We start from the raw sequence: 13,389 nt of genomic DNA on the forward strand, positions 1-13,389 counted from the left end.
ACACACTGAGCTGAGGATGAAAATTGTGGCCAGTCCATCTACGTTTAAATTGAGAAACCATCCTTCAATATCGGAGGAGGTCTTTGACATCACTTATCCCCCACCTACAATGCTGCCCTTTCATCGCTTCCCAGGACATTTCACAACCATTCAAACTTGGCCACAGGTGACTCTAACGAACATCATTACAACAACCAGGGGCACTAATGAATCAATTGACATCAGTGACCTTGACAACGACCCCACAACCCCACAGAGGTGAAATACCTGGGTCTCCCCAACAATCAGTGAGAACTGATGAAGCCTCTTGGATGAGAGGTCAAATGTCTTCAAGGGTCTACAAACAAGTCCAGATGCACTCGATTCAACCTACAGTTGAGGTTTCAGGTACATCATGCTAAAAGTGGATGGCAAATGTAGCCTTGAGCCACTAGCCTCATGAAGAGATGAGCGGGCTAGAGATCTGGTTGCGTCTAACCAAGTTTAGATGAAATTCGCCTACTTCCATAAAACGAAGCCTTGACAAAACGACCCAAGCCCTATCGTTAACCAATACGGAAGCGGGTGTTTTAATCTAAGTTGGGTTGGAAAAGAAATACAAGCAGTCTTTTAAGATTACTTCGTAATAACTAAACACCCCCAGTTTTTTGTTTTTTTTTTAATTTTCAAACTTGTGGTCTTTAGCTCTAACTGAGGCTGACTCACTTGAGGCAATTTATCAGACTTCATGCAGCTCCCTCTGGAGCCAAATGCTTTATACATTTTTCATATATGTAATACTACTCCCCAAGACCTGTAAACATACTTTGATGTGTAGAATCAGTGTAGTTCCCATTTAACAAACATATACATAAACATTTGATCTTAATTAAATCAAATATGCCAAAAGCTCAGCTCATAAGAATAAGGTTTGTGTGGTGAAAGGAGCAAACAGCTTCAGTATTAAAGTATCAGCCGAGCGGGTAGCAAACAATGTCATAAAGGCTGCCTTGTACACCTGTATGAATATGATTGAATGACTGAATATGAATTTTGCTAGTTAGCTGGTAGCCAAGTAGTTTATGAATGAGCCACCGATATGACTTTTTTTACTGCAAGCATTTTAACTTTTCGTAGAAGGAAAAGCACAGGTGTTGCTAATAAAAAAAATTAAATGGTTTTGTTCAAATGTCAGTGTGGCAGTGAGCTAGCATGCACAATACCAGGATACTGAACCTCAAGTTAAATGGAATTCAGCCATCATTTATTTCATTATTTACACCTGTGCTGTGCTTTTCATGTCAACATGTCTTCTGAGAAAAAGGCTTTTGGTGGAGGATAAATAAAGCAGCTGATGCTAATCAACTGATGCAAGCATGACTTCAGTTCTCAAAATAAAGCTTTTCAGTTCAGTGCAAGAAATAGTGTTTCTTTTGTGTGGCAAGGTGGAAAATGAGGGTGTAAAGCAATGTGGATGGTGGTTGAGCATGTAGTGTGTCAAGGGGCCTGTATGCTTCAAAAGAAGTGCTTGTTGGATGGTCACTTAGTTTCAGAAACCCTATCCCCCCACACCTTTCAAACTTCATATTTACTGTTTTTGTCTTTTATATGTCACACTGATGATCTTTCCCAAACCTTAACCGTACTGTAAAATGAATATTTTTGAAAACCATGAGTTGGATTTTTACAGAATCATATCAACATTCTTGGTTGGTGATAATGTTGATCTTTGTTTGTTTAGGTAACTAACTGGATTAATCAAACAAATTAAACCAAATTAAAGGTAATTCCTCATTTCATTAAACATTATTCATTAAACAACATCAGATGTTCGTCCAAAGTCCAAAGGACTCATATTAGGTATTTTTGAGGTTGAGGAACAACATACAAAAATGAATAGTAAAATCATTTCATGCTCCTTTGATTTGTGTTACTATAACAGATGCTGTACCTGTGCTGTATACTGTATGCTTACCACACGTACGAGTCCTCATGGATACTGAAGATGTAACGGCAAAAAACCTTTATTTTACTGCAAGAATTATCAACAAGTGCATTAATTTGTAATGTCTGTACGTGTGAAAATATTCACCCCCACCCACATAGTCAAGAAATTTCACACCTATCTCTTATTTATCCAGTCATTATTGGCTGCCATTCAGTTACTGTAGAGAAGAGATATTCTTCCTGGTACAACACTTAATTACTCACAAAAGCATGTGGCTTTTGTTAGGTTTGCATCACCCGAGCAATCATGCCAAAGCTATTAAATGACTCTTTCTAGATGAGAAATCATTACTGCAGAGAGAACAAATAACCTGTCTAAAGGTTAACAGGTCTCGCATGTAATTTGAACACTGCAACTGTATTTGCCTCACAACAGATTAATGATTCGAAAATCAAGCTTCCTGGGATTCACTGATAATGCCTGGAGATATTAAATTGATAAACAAATGACTGTTTGCATTTTACAACCTTGAACCACAAAAAAAATATAAGCTCTGTGGCAGAAATATGAAATAAACTTATTTTTGTCTTCTATTGACTGGTTGATGTTTTTAAGCTCTGCAGTCAAAGCCAATGAAGTGGAAATTATGCGTTTCCTTCCTCATCCCATTTTCATGAGGCGAATCAAAATGTGATCAAACACTGTCACTGTCTGCAATAAACTCTGAACCTTTGAAGAAAGGTCCTTCATGGAAGGAGGAGAATAACTATATATATATATACACACACGTATGTATGTGATGTGTGTGTGTGTGACACATATATAAAGAGAGCAAGAGAACTGTTCTTCTTAAAAGTGATGCCTGAGGCTTTTCATACTACAAAGTCTATCCTCAGATCAAATACGATGGGTTAGGTCTTCATCAGTCAGAGAAATCGTGCACACAACACCCCCACAAGACATGATAAGCTCTCGACATTTCACTTATGTAGCTGCTTTAAACATACAGTTTTTATACATGTAACAAATAATTAACGTCCCTTAAAGACACTTGACACTGCTCTCATGATAAAACACTTTAGATTGAAGAATCTAATTATTCTATAAGCATCACTTTGCGTTTTAGTATTGACAGTAAAATCAGAGTTTTCAATGTGTGTTGTTTCTCAAACTGTGTGCAAACAAGTTTGAAAACAGCAGAAAATAATCAGGAATTGTATGAAAATGTTTTTGGTGTGACATGCAGACACAGGGATTTAAAGCTGAATTAAGTGATCCAGCAGATACAGAGCAACAGCCTTCGTATGGAGTCATGCTGCACGTCTAATATTCATATCTTTTTACATCTTTTAGTTCAGTTTTGGTGTCCACCAACACGACAGAGAAATATCTGACTCTTTGGCTGCTAAATGCTCCATTATGTTCACCAGGTAGTTTCTAATACCACTTTCAATAGACCCCCTACTCAACATGTGTTCGACCCCCTTTGGACAGATTCATATGGACAACTATTAACCTGCTTGTCACTGTCAGCAGAGAATCCAGTCTCAAACCTCTCTCTCTCTCTCTCTCTCTCTCTCTCTCTCTCTCTCTCTCTCTCATTTAAATGACATTTAGCATCAGCTAAATGATACAAGTCCTGGCAGCAATGCCAGTTCCACCCTGGTCAAAAGCAGGGTCGTGATGGAGGGTCGGGTGCCGCGGGTTGACCCATTCAGACAGACCCCTGCTGCGGGTTGCTGCAGCTGGAAATGAGGCTGATGAGAATAGAGCTGCAGGCCAGAAAACCAAAATATCCAAAATAGACTATAAGGCTCCACAGAGCTGTGTGGAACTGCTGAGCTGGGAGAGATTTTTCCTTAGGTTTGTCGATTAGTGCAGCTTTAAGGTTTTTTAGTTTTGCAGTTTCAATGTGGGTGACAAGCGTTTAGAAACAATTGTGAAACAGCAGAATGGATAGACCAGTTTTCAGACATGAATTGCTCTTTCAATTTTTCCGAATTAGTGTGGACACAGCCTGAGAGTATGGTCTTCGGAGCTTATGGCGGCTCAGCAGGCACCCTAAGAGCAAGGACATGAACCAGCTGTGGCAAACATAAAGGACATCAAAGGGCACTGCATTCTTATAAAAATGGTTAGATGTTTTTCAAGGAGGGTCTTCAACAAAAAACAGAATCCTTGCAATGCTAGGGAGGAATTGAAATCCAAAGAAAAAAAGAGCTGAAAAGAGGCCATGAGATGAAGAAAATATCGACGCAGAGAAAACTAGAACAGGGACAGTGTACAAGGTAAGAAAGATTGTCAGTAAGAAAAAAGCTGGCCAAATGGGGAATTAAGACAAAACGGTTTAATGTGTGTTAGTAAATTTAACATGAGGAGCAGCAGGTCAACTTCAGCCTTCTCAGCTCAGACTTCATAAGCAACCATCCACACCCACACTCTTCATCTTTAGTGATGTACAAGTCTGGACTTCCTGAAACCCACCTGCTCATGTGCTATCTCTATTTTCATAGTACTGCAAAGAAGTTTTTGTAAAATTAAGGGTTCAGCATATTATCTGCTTTTGAACTTTGATGGGTTATTTTTAACTAATGGTGCTCTGTAATATCATAATTATGCCAGTGAAGCAATCCTTCCTGAATTCTGGCCAACATGAGCTGTCCAGCCCACAACTTGACTGTTTTGGTTCACTCAATCTCATGACAGGCAGCTGTGTGCAGTGGAAAAGCTCTAAAAAGACACTGTACACTACCTGAATGAAACCAAACAGCAGACACAGTCAGAGACTAGCTGGTGAATATAGTGGAGTACTAAACTGCTAAAGAGCCAGATTATTGGTAGGGAATGAAAAGCAAAGCTAAAAGAGTTTTACGTTTACCAGGTGGCCAGAAACATGGCTAAAAATGAAGGATAAAGTTGCTCTGTAACTGCTGAGTGAGTAATTAAGCAACTGTTTGCCAACAGGTGCATCATATAAATGTAAAAGATGACATGTCAATGTTGTGATCACTGTTGTGAACATGAAGTAATTTCATCCACTCGTCATAAATGTATCTCCCCGATCACCAACTACACCTGCTTTCACATAACAAACCTATATTTAAACCTGACTACTATCACTGCTGCCAACACAAGGTCAACAGCCACTGGCTGACAACACACCACCCACACCCCCAGCCTTCACCCATATGTTATATTATTAAGTCAATTCATGGAGTATTATTTCAACTTCTGCATATCTGTTATATAGCACATCAGACACTTGAACCTGTATTTATAACAGTCAGTATGATGGCATTTTTTTTTGCCAGATACTACTATTTTTACTGAATTCCCAGCAGGATGTTGTGCTTTTATGCAGCACAATTGGACATGTCTTAAAAAAAGATGCTGAAGTTATTAGCTTATTAGTAAAATATGATCAAATGATTCTGAATTCAGGTTTCTCAGTTTGGAAGAAGAGCATTCCGACTATGTGCAGGTACCCCAAGGCCAGGCTGTTTTGACCTTCAATTTTTCCTTTCTAATGGAGGTCTACTGGATGTTTGAGGTGCCATAAACAGTCTCCTTGACAACCTTACACAGTGATAATAGGTTGAGTATAATCCGAGGACATTGGATTAATTACCGTTACTCCCTGCACCTAATTCATACTCAGACCAGATTAAAACTGTATTTTAAGGTGTGTATTGGTTCCTGTTAACCTCGTTGGTACTCATATGCTAGGGGAAAAAAACAAAAGCCAATAGGAGACCCAGGTCCCACAAGCTCATTAAATGACCCATTGTAAGTTCAATTACAGGTCAGTATTCAAGTCAAGTAAAACGTGTAGTGAGTGAGTTACTTTGTGGACCCATGTGTTCTGCATTGTAAAAGACACATATCTACACAACAGTATAAATGTGCAGATAACATTTTAGATTATTTCCCAGCTGCAACACATATAGACTGATAACTTATTGATTTTCTGTCAGGCTTGATATGTAGTCTCCAATAAAAAGTATTTAATTGAAACAGTGATTTCTTTTACTGCGTGTAATACTATTACATCCTCATCATAATATTATTATTATATTTTTATTATTATATTTTTTTCTTTATTTCAAATATAAAATACAATCTGAATTTTATTGAGAAAATCATTGAAAACTACATTAATGTATGTTTCAAGATCATGTGTGTGACCAGTGAACAGACCGAGTGGCAGGTTTATTGATTTTACATCCGCAATCTGTCCACAAACATTCACAATTTATCTTTCTGACTTTTTCTTTCTACTGTGTGTGTGTGTGTGTGTGTGTGTGTGTGTGTGTGTGTGTGTGTCTTACGAGAGAAAAGATCATCTTTTATTCAGATCTATTTTCAGTTTGAACTTAAACTCATCTAAGTACACCAAATATCATCTCTGCTACACTTTACTGTTTGAAAACGAGTTTAAAAATAGCTAAGCCACCAAGTAACTGACACAGTAGTCAGTAGAGTACTATTTATAGATCACTGAAAATCATCTAATAATACATCATGTCTACAATTTTGCGCAAAATGTATCGCTTGTATCTCCTATAGTGTAGAAATTACCAGGGCTAGAAAAGTTACATGTTTTAAGATGTCAGTTTAGGTGATGCTATGATCCAGAAAAGTTCTGTATAAAGAACTCAACCAGCGTATCCTGTAACAATGTGCCTGATGGCTTATCTGAAACACTCATCTGTAAAGAAAAGCATGCTGCAAAGATTTTTTTTTTTTTTTTGCCTGCTACTAGCCAACGTCACATCTGTCTTTAACAATAGAGAAATAAACAATTATTCTCTGTCAGGTCTAATACAGACCGAGATGATCACAGATGTATCTATGTCCCCTGGAAATTATGTTCACAGTGCTAATTTATTTTGTCGGTTATGTTTTGAGGGAAATTTCATAGTCATTACTTTACCCGCTGAAGTGAATGGTAAATACTCGAGCGTGCAAACACTAATTTTGGGAAAACTGCTTTTAGTTTTTGTACTGCACACACTTGGAACATTTTTCAACACATATTAAACTAAAACACATTTGTCTACTATGTTTTCTCATTAATTATTTTTGTGTGTATTTATTCTTTTTTAAGTGTACCCTCGACATCACTGAAAATGAGGACATGCCCTCAGTGATTCTTCGAGATTTATATGAAGGTTGAACAAATGAAAATGTAATTACTGCCTGTATTATGTTCACAGAGTGAAGTGCAGCACTTTGACAATTGGGACAGGTTCATATCCTGGGCCCCACATGTGGTTAGATTTAGGCAACAAAAGTATTTTGATTTTAACCTGCAATAACTGATTTCATTGATAATTTGTTAACAAACTGTTGCTCATTTACAAACTGTTGCTCATTTACAAACTCCAGCAGTTATCGAGCACCTACCTAGCAAATGTAAGGCAAGTATTCAGTTTCCATTAGCTCTGTTTTTGGTCTCCTGAAAGAAAAAAAATCTGGCATGCTATCTTCCACATGCCTCACTATCTTCACCAGCTGGTTGCTTTGTCTGTCTGCTGTTTGCTGTTGAGCTGAGCAGGTAGTGTACAGTGCGATTGTAGAGCATTTTCACTATAAACAACTGCCTGCCAGACAACTGCTCAGAATAAGAAAGTTGAGAGCTGGATGACAAGTGAAGAAATATGTTGACGGTGAACATTTTGCTGATTATTAATATGAGCATTTTGATATTGTTGCAAGCTAGTGGTATATAAAAGTTATAAATGTTCTGTAATTTCTATTTAATCTCTACTGTAAAATAACTATCAACCTCAAAAATCCAGTATTGGTCAGGTGAGTTAAAATCTAAATCCGTTTTGGCTGGGACAGAAAAAAACATTTCTGAAAAAGGAACTTGCTAAAGTGCAACACTAATTGTTTTGATGAAAAATCAATATTATTGAAATAATTAATACTTTATCTTAACACTAGTAAAGCTGTAATCAAGAAACTGTTATCCATCTCTGCCAGATGGGACACACTGCCACAGGGAAAGCAGTGGAGGGGCATCTAATGATGGGTACTAGACTATGCATATGTTCTCCTTTTTCTATACGCCTGATATAAAGTCTAAAGCAAGACCTGGCTAAGAAAATGCCTCCCCAAAGACCAGCAAGAGTTATTGAGCTACCCCTGCTCATGTAATATATCTCCTTAGGCGATATTTATTACTGCTATAACTAAAGAAAGGAGTTAGAGCCAATAACCTTCATTTTACCCCTTTGTCCAACAAAGAGGACCCATTAGCTATTCCCCTCTGTACCATGCTTACTGTATATTTTATAGGACCGGACATTGTTCAGTTGGCAGTTAGTTTATTTGGTCATATTATTGTGAACAGCAGCCTTGGAGTAATAAATTACCATTGAATCAGTATCTATGAGTCTTTCAAGGCAAAATAAAAGAGGTTATTGGAAAGTGTGGCTTACAGTGTAGAAATAACAGATCTCTCTGCTGGGATGTTTCTTTAAGTTAAAACCCCTATGCATTTTTAATTTCTGAGTTTCGCTGCTCCTTGTGGTAGTATCAAAAAAAGACAGTCACAAACCCTGAATGTTAACATGCTAGCAGGTCTAGCTTCACAATTCACAAGAGCTTGCTCAAAGTCAAAGTTCAATTAAACCTCCTTCTCATCCATCTCCAATCACTGCCACTTCCCGAACCTTTGATTCAAGTAACAATTCAACAATTCTGGTATTTCTTCTGTCACCTCTGGCCTTTCCTGTGTCATCTTCAAGCCAAAGGGAGCTACTAGTTAATCCAAACTTTCTAATCTTGTTCTCATCTGTCCTCCAGATACTCCAACTTCATCTAATTTGAAGGTCTACATCTTTTATACATCTCTTCATCTGAGCCTTAAAATAGACAGAAGTGAAAATTACCCTGTATCGCCACTGGTTATTTATGGGTTAAACAAGTGGGTGTGTGAAGTTGAAAGTGCAGGTAGAGGGAACTGTGAGGAGAATAAGTGTGTGCCTACAATGCCCTGTTCCTCCCCGTCATTGCTCACTGCACTCTGCTGCCTTTGGCCTTTTAAGCTAATGCTTTGAATCCAGAGCTTGTCTCCTCTCCAAGATGCATTGTTCACACAGGCACGAGATACACTGTGCATGCATTAGTGAGTGAATGAATATAATAGTGTGCGCGTGTGCGCTGTCTGAATGCATGTCTACATGTGAATAACCGATGCATTCACTTGATTTACCCACACATTTATTTATTCATATTTATTTATGCATACACTACTGGTCAAAGGTTTTAAAATGTCCCTACGTATATTTTCCATTTTATTGAATTTTAAGCAGTTAAAGTCCAGTGAATAACTTTACATGGTACAAAAGGTAACTGCCAAAGTTATTTTAGTTATTGTAGCCAATTATTTCATGACTTTTATTATATACACCTCAGAAAAAATACAAAGGTCTAGATCTCGGTGACCTCAATAGTGTGTACGGCCATGGATGAACTGGACAGAAGGTGAAGGGAAAGCCACCCACCGTTACAACACATTTGTGGGAACTTCTGCAACAGCGTTGCAATGGAATATTTCATTTCCATCGTAGAAGGAAAGCCACAAGTGTGTTCAGGTACTTAAGGAGCCAAAAATTTTAATTAAATTTAGGATTTAGGATTCCATAAAAATGTATATATGTATATATATAAATATATATCTTTAGTATTTATTTGTTGTATGCTATTTGTTCTATGTACAATGTTCTATGCTATTTGTTCTATGCACAATGTATACAACTGGAAAACTAAAACTTTTAATAATAATAATACATTTTATTTACAAGTGCCTTTCAGGACACCCAAGGACATTTTACAAATCAAATTACACATTCAGAACATTAAGTTTTCAACTATTAGTGTAAATGTGAGAGAACATCAGGCGCATCTTCTTGCATGTACTACTGTTTACCTACTGTATGTACCCATTTGTTTTGGTTTGTCAGTGTACACATTATTTTGAGGTTAAGTATGATAGTAGTGAGAAATTCTAGTAATCGCCTTCCTTTATGTTTGCATGGCAGACCATTTCTAAGAGCAACTTATTACTTGAAAGCAGTTGCACGTACATGATCCTTTGGCTGCATATCCAGTACATAAAGCCCTGCTTGCTAAAGCATATAAATGCCATAAAGATTTCATTATGTTTATATGTTACATAGATTTCCCAAATGGGCTAAGGTGCAAAAGCAAGAGCAGATTAACAGCACAATAAAATAGATTTAGCTTGACTTATATAGTAGGTTTCTTTGTATAAATGTGAACTACGTTTACATTTTGGTTCAGGATTAAGTTTAAGTGTGAGGTTAGGCATTAAAATTAGGCTTATCTATAGGCTTTTGAGTTAGGGGTCATCCAAAGTGTTTGGGGTTAAAAAATAAAATAAAAATAGGGTTGACTGTAAAATAAAAAAATGGTCCCCATAAAAATAGAAAAAAAACATCTTAACACTTAGGGGTTGGGGGTGTTTATGTTTCATTGTTCGAATATATCTCCAGTCCATATGTGTATATGATATACATATCCGTATGTGTCAGCCTCAGTGGATATATATGGTGTTTATATTGAATTTATAGCGCAGCATTTCAGGGATTCAGGTTAAGTGCTTCTATGTGTCAGAGGAAAAAAAACATTATTAGTAGTTTATCAAAAAGGCCATGATGATACAGAGCAATACACCAGAGGTGTGGGTGCGTTTGTGGTGGCTGCAGTATTTTAGACTCTAATCAAATTAGTCAGGAGGGGAGTGACAAATATTTTCTCTACGCCATCTGCATCAAGATACTGCTCTTATCTGAACTAAGCCATAATTTCTCCCTGTTTTGTCTACACAGTCCAGTGCCATATGGGTCTGAAGTTGTTTAGTAGTAGTTATCTTTTAATCAGTCTGCAAGTCACCTTGTTGCCCTCAGATGTGGCCTCGCTGTTGATGAGGTTAAAACTGTCGAACAGTTTTGATGTTCTTTGGCTCTGTCTCCCCCTAAGGCCAGTCATTATGCCCATTTTGTCGCCTGTCTTTTCTAGTGTACTGCCTTGCCGAGTCCCAGTAGCAAATTGCTTAAAAACACCAAAGAAATAGGACAGGAGGAGAGGGAGGCTGTGGCCTGAAGAACTCTATTCAGGGTTATGATAACACTACACGGGGTTATTATTAACATCATCATCACTCCTGGTTAGAAATGAGATCTTCAAAGAGCACGACAGGAGGATTTGACAAAAGAGGTGCCAGGGGACAAAGATCTGCCCTCAAATGAAACAGTGAAGGCTTCACTAAGTATGAGTGTGTGTGTGTGTGTGCAGGAGAGTTTGTGGGGATCTATGTCTAACAGTATTCCTCACTACAGGACGCTCAGCAGGCTGTGATACAGTGACTCTGGAGGCAACAGGAAGAGTGTGTCACAGTTACCCCTGTTGGTGCAGTGTAGCACTGCTGCACAGCAGAATCATGTCAGTGCGGTGAGGGATCCGAGCAGCGCTGTAACCTTGAAAGTGACTGGGATTACACATGGTCCCTGCCAGATGCCAAATAATTTCGGAGGCCCTCTTGTTTCTTGGCTCATATTTTGTATTGACGCACGCTGTTAAAAGACTAAGAGCCTATGGCCATGTTACAGATTCTGTAAGGCTGTACTTAGGCACAGAGGTGCTGTGGTATGTTTACCATGTTCACCATCTTTCAGCATGTTAACATTTGCTGATTAGCAGTGAACACAAAGTACAGCGGAGGCTGACGGTAATGCCATTAGTTTTGTAGGAATTTGATCATAAGCAAAAATTAGTAAAAACTTTGAGCTGACAGTGCTAGATTAAAAGTTAAGAGATCACCAAATGAGTTATTTGTATTCAACCTGAGGGGACTGTGAATGTCTATAACAAATTTTATAGCAATCCATCCAATAGAGTAGAGACACTTTACTAAAAGGGAAAATGTTTAACCTCATGTTAGTATAGGATGAAAAGTCATTACCAAGTCGCAGTCAAATCATTGAGGAGATATTTCAGTCTGGACCAAAGTGGTGGACTCCCTGACAGAGCAGCATGGCTAAAAAACAATGTATCATCTTACAAGATAAAACATTAGAAGTGTTTCATGAATCATGTTCTCCAAATATTTTAAAATGTCTCAGTATGAAATTGTTTGACACTTACAGAAACACTATTTTCCCAAAACTATCTGGAGTTTTATTTTAATGGGCTTTATGTCTTCTACACTTCTCTTTTCTTGACACCTCCCACAGTCTTACTTTCATGTGTTGATGAGCTTCATTACTTCATATTTTTTCTCTGTGAAAATAGAAGTTTCTACCCTCTGATCTCCAACACGACTCCAGTTTTGTTTTTTGGAATGACATTTCAAAAGATTCCACAAAGGAGATTTATAAGCAGGACTTTGCTACATAACTCCTGCTTTTTTCATAATATGCAACCTTGAATGTATGACTTTATTTAAGTCTAATTTGTTAGGAACACTGGTGCACGCCTGATTTTACCATGTAAATCTTTAACAAATACAAGTTTCTACATAGCAGTCTAGAAAGCTGGCGAGATGTTCTGATTTATGCACATTTTACCTGGATTTTAATGGTGATCATCTTTCAGCAAAATTTAAACAAAACTAAAGTTTTAAAAGTATTTCTAATTTAACTGAATTAAAAAATTCAATAAATAAGTCTTCAATAACAGTTTATGAATGTTTTGAATTAATTTAGTCATCATATACTTCCAGTGCAGACACTGTAATTCAATTAGCACAGGCAAACTCTCATATTAAAATGCACCACCACACCGTTCTTATTTACATAATTAGAATATGCAAGCACAGCCTTCATCCGATCTTTCTGTAACTGCATTAGAGAGCTGCTACAAATGTTTGATTAGGATATTGGAGTCCACTATCAAACACACAAGGAGGATTTGAGGGAGCTTAACCCACGGCTCAATAGAAAAGTTACAAACACTCATTCAACTTTGAGGTCAAACAACTGCAACGGTGTTGGTAATGACTCACCTGCGAACAAACACAAAGACGCAAAGTGGATCACAGGGTGACCTGCAGTGATTCCTAATTGGGCAGTACTTGTACACAAAAGGGTACTTCTGCAGTTGCCAGGTGAGACCTGGAAAGACTGAGGAGCAGCTCACCTAATTTGAGAAAATAGAAATTATGATTTAAATCATAACACACCTCCTACAAACCTGAGTAAGTTATCAATAGAGCAAAAATAATTAGTCCATCTGCAACTATTTTGCTAATGGATTCATTGTTTCTGTCATTTTTCCAAGAGGAAATATGGAACTTTCACTTTACAGTCCCAGTTTATAAAATGTGAGGATTTGTGATCCAAAGTAAATCAGGTTCTGAGAAATTGTCTTTTTTTGTTTTGTTTACTTTACTTTAATTTGTTGACGTTTCATAGACTAACCAATCAATTCAA

This window comes from Seriola dumerili, unplaced genomic scaffold, assembly GCF_002260705.1.
Source record: "Seriola dumerili isolate Sdu_G_001 unplaced genomic scaffold, Sdu_1.0 BDQW01000478.1, whole genome shotgun sequence".
NCBI lineage: Eukaryota > Metazoa > Chordata > Actinopteri > Carangiformes > Carangidae > Seriola > Seriola dumerili.